The following is a 15,503-nucleotide window of genomic DNA, read 5'->3' on the forward strand; positions in this document are numbered from 1 at the left end:
ATGTAGAGAGATGCAAGAAGAAAAGAGAAACAGCTTTATCTGAGGTATTTATATGATCCCTGTTACTGGAGTATCTTAATTCTTTACAATCTCCAATGTATTTATGCTAACAGCACACTTGCAAGAGAGGAAAGTATAATTTTCTGCACTCTACAGATTGGGAACAGGGATTCAATTTCAGAAAGTCTTTAGGAGTCAAATTCTTACTGATTTCAGCTGAGGTTGGACTCCTACATACTTCTGAGAACACAGACCAAAGCGGCTACAGTATGCACAGGTAACTATGAGTTAGAGGCTTAACACCCTCTGAATTCAGCCACCCATATACCTGCAGAGCATGAAATACAAACCTCTTAGAAAACTACTTCCTACCCAGTTCCTCACCTCATTTTCCTTCAGCCAACTACTCCTGAGGCTGTGCTGCTCTTCCTCCTTGCTGTTGCAGAGGAGCATCCTGCTTCTTTCAGACCATCATCAAGATCATTTGGACTCTGAAGCTCCCTCTAAAGCACTTGCTCTCCCTCTCTGGATTGCTGTAATTGCAGTAAGGACTCTCCCTATTCCATTGCCTAGCTGCCTGCCTTTAGTAATGAAAACCACTGAGCAGAACGAAACTCATCTCAAATCTCAGTTACGCTTTACATGTTCTTCCATTTGCAGGGAAATGGTCATCATCTCTGAGAACAACAGGGCTTTTGCCTTATTGTTTCACAATGTCATTTTAAGGCAATAAAATTTATGCTTCCAAGAACGTAGAACACCTTTCTAAAGTCAAATTGAAGTCAAGTTGTTGCTCCTCTTACAACACTCATTGTACTGCCGCAAGAGGAAATTAGATCAATTTGACACAATTTCAAGAAAGAAGGTAAGTAAACTTATGCTGTGCAGCCACTTTATAGTCCAAGTAATATAGGAAGTCCTACCGTAATGAGTGTTAATGTCTAAAAATTCTAACTAGCCCATCTTCTCCTAGAAATATATATTTTTTAAGTTTCTGAATAATGTTTATGTTTTTGCTTTCTTCTGTAATTTATTGAGCACTGACCAAATACATACAATTTTCTTTTAAACCAACTACCAACAAATAATTTACTTTTTCCAGTCCTTAATTCCTTGATACTCTACAGTCCAGCTAATGCCTGCCTTTCAAGATTGTTAAGACTTTGCTGTTCTTCATTCAGCATCATGAAAGAGATCCTGTGTAACTACTGTCATTTTAGTATTTGGGAACAAAATCCCTGAAGTACTGATGCACCAATGTTGACAATCTGCCTACTACTAAGCTACAACATATTACTTCCGTATGTGCCATTCTAGTCCATCCCTGGTATGCTCAGTTCATTAGACCTAAGCAAACTGTTTTTTGCTTTGGTCTTAGTTCTTTGCTTTCCTCCACTTTTTTTTTTTTTTTTCTTGGTGGCTCACACACAGACAGCAGTGACAAAACTGTCAGCAGTTCATAAGGGGGCCAAACCCTTTCAGATGTTGCATACAAGTTTCTGAGCTGTTTTCAGATTTACTTCCTTTCTCGTTTCCTTTCAGATATCCCTTTGATGCCACTGAGTTGATTTGGACATCAGATATACAGTCAGCATGTGGGACAATTTCCCTACAAACTGGCCACACTCACAGTCATGACTAGTCTGTTGGATCTCCAGAGATCAAAATGAAATGCATTCGAAGTCTGTGTTGTTTTTCTACACCCTAGACTGTAACAGCAAAGTACTCTTGGAGCCAAACTTCCTTAAAGTTGACAGGACACCAGACTTAGCAGTCATATGGGCACCAGACTGGATCCAACTCCAGTAGCTGGAAATGAAGATGACAAACCTTTTAAATTTATCATAGAAGAGATTAAGAGATGCTGATCAAAGTGTAAGGAATATCATCATTGTCTGGACCACTGTAATTATTCCACTTAACTGTACTTACTGGCACCTAAATATACCTCCTTTTGATTCTCTCTCCAGTTCTGTCTGCTTTATACAATACACAAAAAGGTAGAATTTTTACAAGGCCACAGGAGTTTCAGAATTATTTTTTTGTAAAAATATTAATTTGGAAAGTGGAGAATTACAATCTCCAAGTCTACCAAGAATGGGATATAATGCATTTACTGTCTGCAGCAATTTTTTTTCCATAGATACATGTATGGCAGACAGCATAAAGTACAGACAGAGACAAGAACAGCATAATGCTGACTGAGGTATAGATGGAAGCAGTTCACGCAGGAAACAGGACTCCAACGGTTAACATACAGTCAGGTCTAAGTAATGCAAGAATTCCAGGTTATTTGGGAAGACATGAAATGGACATAGGTGCATAACCTTTCCAGGTTATATGGAATTATGGAACTATACTCATAGTTATTTCCAGCTTTTCAAGTTATTCCACATCAAGAGGCACAGATAGAACAATGCGAAACAAAGAGTCACAATGAGAAAAGAGCCTCAAAGGAGGAAGAGCTTGACCAGTATCTCCATCAAGAGTGATCAAGAAAGAGGAAATATTTAAGCTTCCTTGCTCAGAAACTAGTTTCACACAGTTTATTCAAAAGATTTTGCTAGTTTTAGGGATTCTTCATTTCCTAGATTGACAACTTACTTTTTTTTGCAAATATATGTTTAAGCACAATCACAGTATTTCAATAAAATTTTAAAAGCTTTAGTCAGAAGGAAAGAGTAAAGGCATTTTTATTTCAGGCACAGCTCAAGCATCATCCATCTTCCTTCCCTCCCGTAAAGGCAAACATTCTCAAGTTACAATATTGAAAGATTTTTCCAAGTCTCCATTTTCCTTGGAGCTTAATGCTGTCTTTAATCAAGACTTCCTCTTGGAGCTCTACAGCTTATTCTACTGTAATCAGCATTATTTCTAGCTGTTCAGTTTTCCCGTCTCAGTAGTAGTAAAGTAAGAATTATTTTCAAATTCATAATTGTATCAAAAAATATCATTTAATTTAATGTTATTTATATTTTCATGCCAGCTCAGATAAATGATCCTACCAAATACTGTAACAGTTGTTCAGCTAGGAACATTCTTTCTGTGAGGAATGCAATTCCAGTCCCTTTGCTGCAAAGATTTGTGAAAAGTTTTCTTAGAAAGGAGAAAAGAATTAAATACCAAACTAATTCCAGGTTGAAATTTAATGACAACTCCCTTTGGGAAATAGCACTCAAAAAAACTAAGTTTTCCCAGCAAATCCAAGTATTTAGATCCTACCTAACTTTGTTTTAGGGGAAATAAAATTGAATTGGTGCCTACTTCAGACAAGTGAGCAAGAAGGAGACACTTTTAATAAATCAGAAGAATTTCTACTGTAAAGAGTCAGGGAAGTTCAATCATGGCAAATATAGCAGGATAAAAATAAATTATTACCAACTATTACAAAAAATGGATGGCTAGAGCATTTGAAGCTACAGGGTTGATAAGAGGTGATCTCCTGTGCTGTTGACCTGGTGCAGACCTACGGGTCAGAGCTGTACCCAGAACCACTGGGGTAAAATAGCCTCTTGCTTCATCCAGCATCTGTATGCAGTCATGCCAACAAACTAGAGAACTGTGGAGACTGTGTTGTCTAGAAGGAGAGTAAAGTATAGATTCTTAGTCCCATTCTAAGAGCAAGAAAAGCAGGACAGGTTTCATAAAAAGTCATTTGGAGGAATGGTGAGTGTATTCTATCCTAAATGTCACTTGTATCAAACTACAAGGAGACTTCAGAAAAGGACCTGAAGGAGAGCTGGGAGAAAGGACAATTCAAAGAAAGTGTTCCCTGGGTTGAAGCGATGGTCAGAGTACACAGAAAGGAAGAAGCAAAACATATAGGGAAGATGACCAGCAGAGAACGGTGATAGCTATTGTCATGAAGCTGGGTTGAATGGGTTCATGGGGCAGATTTTCTGAGGAGTCAGTGAAGAAAGAGCTGAAGATCAAGGAAAGAGTGAAGGGAAGGGAAGCAATAACTAAGGTCACTTAAGAGAACAGACAGCAGAGAGAAGATGCTGAGAGTGACAAAAAAGTGATAGACATTAATGGATTGGAGGTCTCAAGAGGGCAGGGTGAGGCAAGGGGCAGAGGGTAAATATGCTTTGTTGAAAGAAATGGAATGGCAAGAGAGAAAGCGGATCAGAGAAGGAGCAGTGTTTTGGGAAAACAGGGGCAAGGCTCTTTCAGCAAGTGGGAGTGCTGCTCTTGGCTTGTAAGTCAAGTGAGGGGGTGAGAGAAAGGAGACAAAGGCTAAAAGGTCGAGCAGGGTGTCTGGGATGCAGGCACAGCCAGGATGGGTGGAAGCAAAAAAGCCAGTATTGCTGTAAGTAGAGGGGCAAGGAGAGAGCAGCCAGAGTCTGTGAGGCAGCAAACTAGGAATGCGCTGCCCTTACCTCCCTGCCAGGGAGGAGGCTGGCCAGGGTAGTCCGACATGCCATAGGAATAGTCCAGGTCATTTACAAAATCGGGCAGGTCTTTTAGATCCCAGTCTCTCCCCACCCACACCCGCTGGAATGAATGGCTTCATTCATCTGGGCGGAGGGACTGATTTCCGAACGCTTCTGGAAATGGAGGCTTCTGTGCCTCTACTCTGCCTTTTCCTGAGGGCTGCTCTGAGATCAGAGCGTTCCTCCTCCCTGCCCCAGGAAGAAGGGGAGCCCAGCCCAGGGTGCTGGCAAGGCTATTAGGAGCAAATTAGCCCTGTGGACCATGTGGATCAGCACCAGAGTCCTGTTAATCGTTGGCACAGCCAACAGCTGAAGGAGCCACTATTGCTTCCTGCCCTGCAAAGAGCATGGGACTGGTGTAGAGAGAGAAAGATTTTCAATATAATGTGAGTTTAGGGTATGGGCATTCATATCTAATACTCCTACAGAAAACTACAGCAATTTGACATCAGTGTTTGAGCTAACAATGCAAGTTTTGTTGAAGGAGCTGACACAACTGCCATGAGGTTTCATTCTACCAAGTACTACTACTGTGTTTAGCTCTTTGCTTATGCCTTATGCCTTTTGTGTTCAAACTATGGTTTTGCATTCATTTTAGACACATCTAGTGCAGTACAGTCTGACCAGCATGGAGGAGAACAACAGAGATAACGTAACATACAAAACAGTCATTCTGTTAAGATGCTAACTACTCTTTATAGACTGCATACAAAAAAATAGACATTCAATGTGCAATGTGTTTAACTTAAGACACCACGCTATTAAACACACTAAAATAGACACTGCACACTCAAGACAGCTGTTGCCAGCTGCGTCCTTTGAACAGAATTCCTAACAGAACTGGACACATGAAAATAAAAGAGAGTTATTAGTATCATCTCAGAGATCAAACAGAAAATCACTTTCTATTTTCCCTTCTTTTTAACTCCTCTTACTTGCTATCAGAGTAACTGTGCACAGTTTCCACTGGTTCTAGGGAATCCATAGATCTTAACTTTATTTTCTTCCAGCTGGATGATGATTCTCTGATCGTTATTTCTATGTTGTTTTTGTTTGGTTTCATTATTTTTGTTTTTAATCTGAGTGCTTAGTATTTTAATTCAATGACTACATTAGCTCTAGACCTGAAAGCAAAGGGTCAAGTGACTTTGGCAAGGCAATCATCTTAATGAATTAATATCTGTACAAAGCTTCTGAAGAAATAATGTGTTATAGAAACACCATGAATACACTATGCGGATTTGCTTCCTTGTAGGCCTTTTGTCTGCAGAGAACTACAGACAATACATGACTCATTTCAAACTTCTGAATGAAATAGGTTTGACCCATTTCCTGAAGGAGCAGCTTGCATCTTTGTCCTCCAAAACCTGACAAACAAGTTCACATACAGACCTGACTTTCAGCATCCCTCGCACTGGGTTTCTTTCTCGCTCTACCGTGTGTACACTTACTTTTTACTGTACAAAAATTATGTTGTTTTTACCATAAAGCTCTTTTTTTTTTAATCAAATTTAGACAAAGTAAAATAGTTCACACAAAAGCAAATGACAGACAGTTACAAGAATAATGAACAGGCCAATTGCTCAAACTTGAACGGAAAATTATGTAATAAAAATTGTGGAGGGGGGCACAGAAGATGTTTACAATTCAGTCAATCAATCTCACTAATCTCTCTTGTTTTAATGAGGCTCACGAGAGGCCTCATGGTAGTTTTTCATGTATGCATTACCAGCTTAACACTACAAGCAGTGAAAAAATTTTAAAAAGGCAGGTCAGGAAGACAGATAATAAAAGCTCAAGGAGCTTCCATTCAAGGAGTCAGTATGAAGATTCCTGTAGACAGCAGTGGTATTTTACTGGGGCTGTAATCTTATCCAGGCTTTAATGTCTCCAAAGAAGGTAACAATTAGGAGAATTAGACTCCAATTAATCTTAAATTGAGCTACAGTGAAAACACAAACACATGAGTCACTGTATATTTTGAGAATTGCACAAACCTGACCTGATTAGCACAAAGAATAAAAAAGCAATAACATACTCCATGCTACAGATGCTGCAGAAAATCACTGCCAGAGCGCACTTGCACTCTCACACCATGGCTGGCATATTTCTCCCTTTGAAAACAAATTTGGTATCAAATACCCTAAGAGAGGTTTACCTCTCTGGGCTATAGCTAAGATCTTACTGTTTATCATCCACCTTTATCACATTATATTACTCTTTACAAGAGGTATACACAATATTGCAAGGTTCTCATGCTCTTCTTTTCACAGCACAGAAACAGGCCTGCTTCACTTACATCTCGTTAAGGTCAGCAGTGAGTGGATTCACACTGTATGTGGATAACTGCTGGAACTCCAGTCTGCCATGCAATATAAACAACCTGTGTGCTCCTTAGATTTCAATCTAGCTCACATTTCTGATAATTATTTCCAGATAGAAATTGCACTTTACAATTGAAGGCAGGATGTACACATACATGAATATTAGAATTTATGAACAATAATCTCTATTTCACACCACAGTTTAATTCTGCAAACAGGGAGCATTTTTTTTAGAAGTCACATTTAACAAATCCTTCTCCAACAGTGTAGGACCTTTCGTGAAGCCTTTACTGGAGTATTAATTGGAGTGGATCCTTGGATGCTATCATATCATCCAAGCTGGCATTATACGAAAACACTGATCTAATGTACAGAAGACTTGATTAGCTAGGTCATTAGCTCATACTTTTCACAGCCCTTTTTTTTTGTGTTACCTTATGAGAATAAAATTACTGAAGTAGAAAGGAGATAAGAAAATGTGAGCAGGGCTCACAATGGCTAGTCATTAGTGAAGTAAACCTTAGTATTCCAAGCTTCTGCATCAATAGGATTCCTAAAAGAACAGTTTCCTATCTCTCAACATTACTCTCTAATACATCAAAGACTAAATGCTATTTCTAAATAAACTAGAGAGATGTGTGACTGATGATAGTTACAACAGCAAGAACTAAAACCAAAATATCATGGTTATTAAACAACACAGGCTGCTGGAGGGAGTATAAAACATCCAAGTTTTATAGTATACGAAAAATTCTAAATTGTGAGATTATTAGAAGTATCTCTGCCACCTATTTATCCTACTAATGTAATTGTAGAGATGTTTGCCAAAGATTAGTGGAGGCAATTCAGTACAGTTGAGTCAAACTGGCTGTTAAAATCACAGATGGTTCCCAGCATAGTTATTTAAACCCCATTATTAGAAGGGTTCCCTCTTATTGTGTGCATTCTCCTCCTGTTTGCCTCATCCTCTCACCAGGCTCTGACCAGGAAGGCCTTGGTTATACTTTCATCCTATACTCCTCATCCCAACACTGGAACTAGCTGATGGTGAGATCAAAATCCCCTCAGAATTCAAAACACCTGAATTTTTCACCTCAAACTCAATGTCATAGAGCGATTACAGGAGCAGTTAGGTGGCCGAGCACTGCAGCTCCCATGTCGCAGGGACACAGTCATGCTAGGATGGCTGCAGACAAGTGGGCAATTTATGGCTGGTGTGAAGGTTACCAGAACTGGGGCACACCAAAGCCATCTCATTAAGTCTTCTACCCCCCAGTCCAAAGCGTCACACTTCAGGCGAAAGCACAAATTAGTGGAAAAATAACAACAACACAAAACCCATGAATCTCCTTACCACATAAAAGCAGGGAATAGAGAGAAAGTTCGGCAGAATGCCAGCTCCCTGCCACTTTGCAGACAAAGCACGTCACACCTTTAGTTTGGAAGGTCATAAATACATTCAAACTGTTGATACTGCGGAGGCCAGCAAGCAGGAACAAGGTAATTTTTTCTTAAACTCGATTGACTGTATCCAACAACAAGATTCCATGTTGGCAGTAGGCAAATAGTAGGCAGTAGGGGGACTTTTCATGGCTTCCCTTCCAATATTAATGCCTGCTGTAAGCCAAAACATATCTTGAAAGAATGATCTCTTTTTATATCTGCATGGATTTGCACATGTTGCTCTCAAGGCAAGCTATTAACTTAATTTTCTTTTAAATTAGCTAACAAATTAGCTAAGCCCTTATTTGACAATTACTGGAGAAATACACCCTATTAACTAAGTATGCAAGGCATTGGCATTGTCGTTTGGGGATATGCAGGACTGGTGGGAAATGTCTAACAGAGTCTTCTTCAGTGACTGGCTTGAACCAAAACAAGTACAGCATTTATTAAGAACACTGGATTAGAAAAAAACACCCTTATAAAAAAATATTTCCCAGCCCTCAATAGCGTCACACTCCTGCTTCTTCCTCTACAGATTGTTATCTCCGTGACCAAGAAGAATCAAAGATGGGAAGTGAACACTGACATTTTTCAAACAATCCCCGAAGGATGGTGCATGAGAGTGGAACACATCATTACAAGATTGTTACAACTCCTTCCTAGTTCAAATATACCTCCTTCATGCCACCTTCAAAGTTGGCAAATGTATCATTTTGCACAGGTACATCCAGCTAGTTTGGCTTGTACAGTAATGCAGACCACTTACATTAACAACCTTGTCTTAGACCTCCAAACTTCTGCATGGGCTGGAACAGCTGTTCCCTAATGGGGAAAGCACCGTAGTATTTGATGTACAGGTTCAATTCCCTCTATATTACAAGCTCCCTTGTCATTCTGTCCTGACATTCCCCATCTAAAATATAATCCTGCTGCATGGAAGTGTAAGTAGAGTCTTGTAGGCACTTCTATTAGAAGAATAGGGCATATAAATCACTAGGATATAGTTGCCTGAGCAGGAGCAAATCTATAAAGACTCTGCAAAGTGCTCTTGGGTCCTATAGCTTAGACTTAATTGCAGCAATTGCCCTTTGTGTATTTTTCATAACATAGTATTCTAAATTTGTTGAAGACTTCAGGGAAGAATTTGGTTTTAATTCAGAGAACATGCCTGCTTAAACCTTGCTCCTGGATGGTGTAATCAGAGGGAATTTGGTTATTTTATTTCTCCCATAACATAAATTATGTGAGCTTAATGTGTCAGTCTTAGAAGTTCCTCCATCTGGAGATGGGACTTTTGCCAATTATGTCATAATTTTTCTTGCCTGAAGTGCCTTGTATTTGTTATACAGGAATCAAAATTCCAAGTAGTTCAGGTGGTGAGTAGATTTCTCTGTGACAATGAAGTATATTTTACTTTAGACTTTTAGGCCAGCTTCCTGCCACTTCATAACAAAAATATGATTAATGATTCGTAAAATCCATATTTTAGAATAGATATAAATTGGGCCATTGCAGTATTTCTGTCTATCTGGGGAAATTTTATTCTGTCATTGCTTGACAGCGTAATTCTACAGAATAAAATGAGGCTTTGTACTTAGGGAATTTCACTTCTGTGTTAAAATATATTTTTACTATATAAAGGTGTAGGAAAGACCTGAATTTAGGAAAAGATTAATAGATTAGATAAGTGCTTTCTTAAAGGATATGCCAAAGCACATTTTACAGATGGAATTGTAGTAGGCATAATCTTACTTTAAATAAAAATAAATGAATGAATAGAGTTTATTTTCACATAGGAATATGAAGAACAGATTTTTCTAGTGAATAGAAGAAGAGTTTTAGAAATTACACTGAATTCATAGAAATCTGCAGTAAAGGAAATCATTAAAACATCATATCGCCGAATACATGCTCAGGGAGTGTGTGCATGAATATAATAGAATAATATTTAAATCTTGCTTAGAGATTTTTACCCAGACATCTCAAAGAGCTTTCCTAACATGCGAAATATCATTTTACAGGGGAACAAGGGAGTCAGAGAACAGCAAAGTGATCTTTCAAGGGATCTACTTGGCCAAAGAACACAGTGTGGGAAAGAGTGTCCTCATTTCCAGTCTGGTTTTATACATGAGACTTATCATACAGCTTACTGAAGACACAGTATTGTGCTGTAGAAAAACTGTGGGGAATTTTTTGGCTGTGCAACACTAATATATAGCAATGTTTTTGTTGCTTTTTTATAGTCTCTTCTCATTGAAGAGAACGGAGCAGACAGTGAGGGGAAAGAACTTGACTTTGTGCTAAATGGCAGCTTTGAAGGTATCGTAGTTACCTACACGGTAAAGAATCTGCAGACAACCAGGGGTTATCTTTATATTCCTAAAATGTCCTTCACTTTGAAGTCTATAGCCATCATCCAAACCCTTTATGTGTAGCCAAGAAACAAGATGTTTCTCATCTTCTTCTTCTCCCTTTCCCTTTCCATCATCCCACTCTACTTATTTCCATCCCTTTCTGACCAGAAGATGCATCTATGTCATATCCTATACCATATCCTAACTCCCAAAGGCTATCAAACAGAGGCAGCAGCTGTACAGTGCTTGGTAAACTGGCAGCAATGGAAACTTGCAACCATTACCTGACTCAGCAGCAAGTCAGCAGCTTCTTCCTTCCAGATGTAGACCAGAAACTCAGACATCTAGGGCTGGTAGCTGCAGCACCTTCATGTGAGATGAAGAACTTTGGAGACGATTTACTGCTAGGATTGTTCCTGGAGCTGGCTCAGCTACAAACAGGAAACTCAACACTCACCTCCAAAGTCACAAGGCTAGAGAGACCAAGAACTATGTCACCTCTTGATTTTGCTTAAACTCTGCTATACATGGGTCCTGGTAACCTTGCACCACTTCTGTGGCAAGGAGTGAACTCTGTAAGCCCCACTGCCACATTTTAATTCTCATACTAAACTCAAGCAAATATACACATATAGATATAAATAACAAGATCAAGAAGTTTCTATCACAGATAATGCAAGCTGATCTCTTATAAAGACGCAGTAAGCCTTGCAGTAATCTGTGCAGCACAATATATTACAAGTAAAACGTGGCCTCTGGTACCATTACACATTTCAGACTCTGCACTAACCAAAAGAACCAGGATCATATCCAAAACAAATTCAACCTTCTAGTAGGAATCAGGATAAAATTTTGTTACTTGAGTTGTATTTTAATTAGAGTTTGGGATGAATTTGGTGACACCATGCAAACTCAAGCCATGCTGAACATAGGGATGTTTCGCTGCCACCAGCACAGATTTCTCAAATGGCTCCAAACTATTGGGTATCACAGTTTTTATTAAAAATGGGACAAAGCTAGAGTGTAAGCAGACAGTCTTCTAAGATGTGCGTATATAGGTAACAGTCTTGTAAAACTGAAAGACAGCAGACTAAGACTTCCATTTAAAAATATGCAAAATCTTTTACTGACTCCAATTGGTTGATCTCTGAGGCTGTGGAGCAGAATGGATATCTGCTAACTACTGGGCCCTGGTGGGTCTGGGCTGCCTAATGAACTTCAAAAAAGCACTTGGAACAGAGCAAGAACATAATTCTCAGTAGCATTTCTCCTGTGATTTCCACCTGGCAGCTGAACGCTGGAACTTAAGCTTATATGGAGAATTCAAGTTCAGAAACAGCTCCAAAACCACGAAACAATTATTTACTGAGTTTGGTTGAAAAAAAAAATAAACACTTACATATAAGAAAATACATATGAAATCTGATGGCTTAGCTACATTTAGAAAATTGTTTTTCAGATACCAAAACAGGTATGTGAGCAGTTGATTTTTGAAGATATACCCTTCAAATGAGCAGCAAAAGAAGTCAGGATAAGGACTGTTTCTAGAAAAAAAGAAAAAGAAAAAAAAAGGAAAAATTATTTTTGATAACTTAGGATGTATACGGAACCCAGCAACTTCAATAAATTATAATATAACAGGCTTAATGAGAAAATGAGAATACTTCCTTTTACTTTTGGATTGCACAATAAAACCCTATGTCAGGCTGAAGCTCTTGCGCCGATCGCAACATGTGAGCACATGTGATTCAGTCAGAACGCATTACACGCAGAAAGGGAAAGATGCAAAGATAAGACATTAGGACTGAAGTCAATACAGGATTCTCTTTTACATATCCCAACAGTCTCATTATCTTCAAAGTAGCTGATACGAATGCAATTAAAGAGCAGAACAAACAGCAAGAGGGAAAAAAAAACATAGGGCCCTGTTTCAAGATTTGCACTAAAATAGCATAGCACAGGGCTGTACTGTAAATCACAGGGTACACTGTGCTAAACCTAGCAGAATTCTTTTAAAAACAAATAATAGCAACATTTTAAACAATGTAAATTGTATAAAAGCGGGCATCTGCAATTTAAACACAAATAAGCACTGCCACCAGGGAATAACGTGAAACCACAACAAACAGCAGTTGGTGGTGCTGCAGTGTGCTAACCCAAACTCTGGTATTGTATCTGGCTGGTAGAAGTAAACCTGCATGCCACTCACAGCAAGTAACCCTACAAGAAAGAGGAAAGAGGTGCACCACATGGAGTTGAATACTAAAGCTTGACTGGAGAATGCGCAAGTCATCCTCGAATGACAGGACAGCTCACACCCCAGGCACTGCAGCTGATAGTGGCACTTTCGTGTCCTTATCAAAGTCCAGCTAAAGAAACAGGTGCAGAACACACCAAGGAAAAAAAAAAAATCCTCTGTGATTTTTCATGAGCTCTAAATTCCTAAATCCTCACTCTCCTGAACATTCCACAGATATGAATCAAGGGATCAGTGGGATAATAGTAAAGAATGTCCTTAGTGGAACATCAGTCCCTATTTGAAATAGACATTGCTGAATGCTCCTACCAAGTGCTAAATTAAAATTTACACTAGTGCTAATTGAAGTCATATTTGTGTGTGTGCTGCGTGCTGTTAGGCAGGAGGAGATTTCTTTTCCTGGAAATTAAAACTTCAGTAATGTCTTTTTGTTTTTATACCGGTTTAATGCGAAAGCAAAACGTAATTACAGGAAGCTGTTAATGGATTGGATGGCCAGTGTTGCAGTCTAGCTGTGTTCCAATTTTTCCTCTGCTGGCTTTGTGCTGTCTGTTGTCATCTCCTAATTATCTGTTCCTTTTTCAGTTGGCAGCTTTAATAGTTTGAGGGCATTATTCAAACTCAAATTAATTAGTGTTTTTCAGGAATTGCTTAAAGAGTAAGAGTTTTATTTGGAGCTAGATATGATAACAAAATTTTTTATCAGATGCAAAAGTGAAATATTTTTTTGGCTGACTTTTGCTGCCAGAAACTGTTCACATTGATCAGCAAGAGGAGAGAAAGCTCTGATGTTGTGAAATGAAACAAGAATTCCTAAAAATGTTCAATAGCTTATTGGATCCCACATGGCTTTACTTCACTACTTCCCATTTACAGCAGCTGCTGACAGTAGAAAGTTAAAGCACTTTTACTGTAAAGAGAACAGGCTCAGGTTTTAACACGCATATGAATTGCTGAGAAAGATAAGTTCAAGAATATAAGGGAAGAAATATGGCATTAAAATCTCAGCATCTTCACTCATGTAGCCAATGAATGAAACAATAAAGTATACTACATAGCATTTATACAGTGACACATCTAGGTAAGTGCTGCAAACCCTCAAGAGCACGGGAGCATCAAATGCCATGCAGCCATTCTTCCTAATTTATGCATTGTGTTGATACCAACTACCACAAAAATAACAGTGAAAAATTGTCACAGCACTGCAAGCATTCTAATTATTGCAAACATTCTAATGAGAAAATAGTCAGTGAATGCATAGTGTTTCCTGAATCCAATGGTCCTGATGCATCCAGCTTGCACTGTTTTGTTTGTTTGTTTTGTTTGTTTTGTTTGTTTTTTGTTTGTTTTACAATAAAGCAGGTTGCACAGAGGAATTTACTGCAACACTCATAAAACCTTTTAGAGATAAAAACATATACAGATAAAATTCTCTGTACTCTCCTGAAAAACAATTCTGGGGGAAAAAGCAATGAGAAAGAGGAAAAGAGAGGAAGATGAAGGCAAAACAAACACAAAAAGGGTTAATCTGAAACTAATCAAACCCCATTTTCTTTCTCTGCATCAGAAATCTCTTTTATTTCAGTGATGAATTTATTTTCAAAGACATGCCGATCCTTTTGAGGGGAATTCCGCATCTTACAGCTGTGCAATCTGCCCTGCAGTGTACGCCTTGCTCACCCACCTGCTTTCTGCAAAACACCATGAACTTCCCAGAGCTGAGGTTCTGCCAGTAAAATTGCACTTTATGCTTGTCACTGATCTCCGGCAAAGACAATACCTAGCCCATTATATTCTAAAGTTAAAGTAGTAAAGAACTGTGTATGAATGAGTTAGCAGACTATTGTTACCTTGCAGAGTGTTATATTGTATTATGTATGGTTTTGTGTTAATAATGCATGGTTTTATAGAGCACTTAAAAAGCAGTTTCATTAAACAGTTTCATTTTAAGAATAATTTGTTAGGAATGCAGCTTCTGAAAAAGGTTAAATTCTTGTTCCATATTCAAAGTATAACCCACATGCTGAGAATAAAGGAACAATCAAATTTTAAACACCTATTACAATTCATGCTTTGAAACATCTCATAAGTCTAGCCTTAAGTACTTCCCATTTGATAGTTACTTTATTTTTGCCTGCTTTTGTTTTCTTCTTCCTTCATGTTGTTTTAACGCATATATTAAAATTTTAATTTCATCTCTGCTGTGCATTCAGATGCCAATGAATTGAACTCTACCCATTCAAAAGCGCATTTACTGGGGCAAAATTATGTCCCTTTGTTCTCATTGGGGCAAATGTAGTTTTATTATCATGGGAGACTAAAGACCTGACCCTTGGCACTGAGAAATATTGTGGTAACTTCTACAAATTCTGACTAGAATACACTGAAGTATGATCCTTTGCTAGCTGGCAGAGCACTGAAACATATACTGCATCTGGCAGAGGTGTTTGTTTTCAACTTTCATCTTATGTGTGCATTAGCTACAGAATTGACTATATTGTTGGTAGAACAATGGATCAAGTCCAGGCCTGGCAGATCCTATCTGATGGGCAGGTATATCAATTGGAAAGCACGCATTCATTTTAGGAAAAATACCAAAGCTAACTCAGAAACAAGCTACAGCTCCCTTGCTGGTGGAATTAAACAATCCCCTCATCCTCAATAACAGCTAATGCAGTCAGCTGCAGGA

The 15,503-nt window shown here is 38.6% G+C and overlaps 1 long non-coding RNA gene across 3 annotated transcripts in view; it reads right to left on the reverse strand.

Moving 5' to 3' along the window:
• Window positions 1-15,503, reverse strand: part of LOC109367271 — a 58,199-nt gene that overhangs the window by 26,738 nt on the left and 15,958 nt on the right. For 2 of the 3 annotated variants that reach the window (XR_002114248.1, XR_002114249.1), the window contains exon 3: window positions 1,421-12,101. The exons of the other annotated variant lie outside the window; for it this stretch is intronic. This is a non-coding gene — a long non-coding RNA (uncharacterized LOC109367271). Of the gene's footprint in view, window positions 1-1,420; window positions 12,102-15,503 lie in introns of those variants that run through there. 3 annotated transcript variants of the gene reach the window in all.

The sequence above is a fragment of the Meleagris gallopavo genome, chromosome 4 (genome assembly GCF_000146605.3).
Source record: "Meleagris gallopavo isolate NT-WF06-2002-E0010 breed Aviagen turkey brand Nicholas breeding stock chromosome 4, Turkey_5.1, whole genome shotgun sequence".
Lineage (NCBI taxonomy): Eukaryota > Metazoa > Chordata > Aves > Galliformes > Phasianidae > Meleagris > Meleagris gallopavo.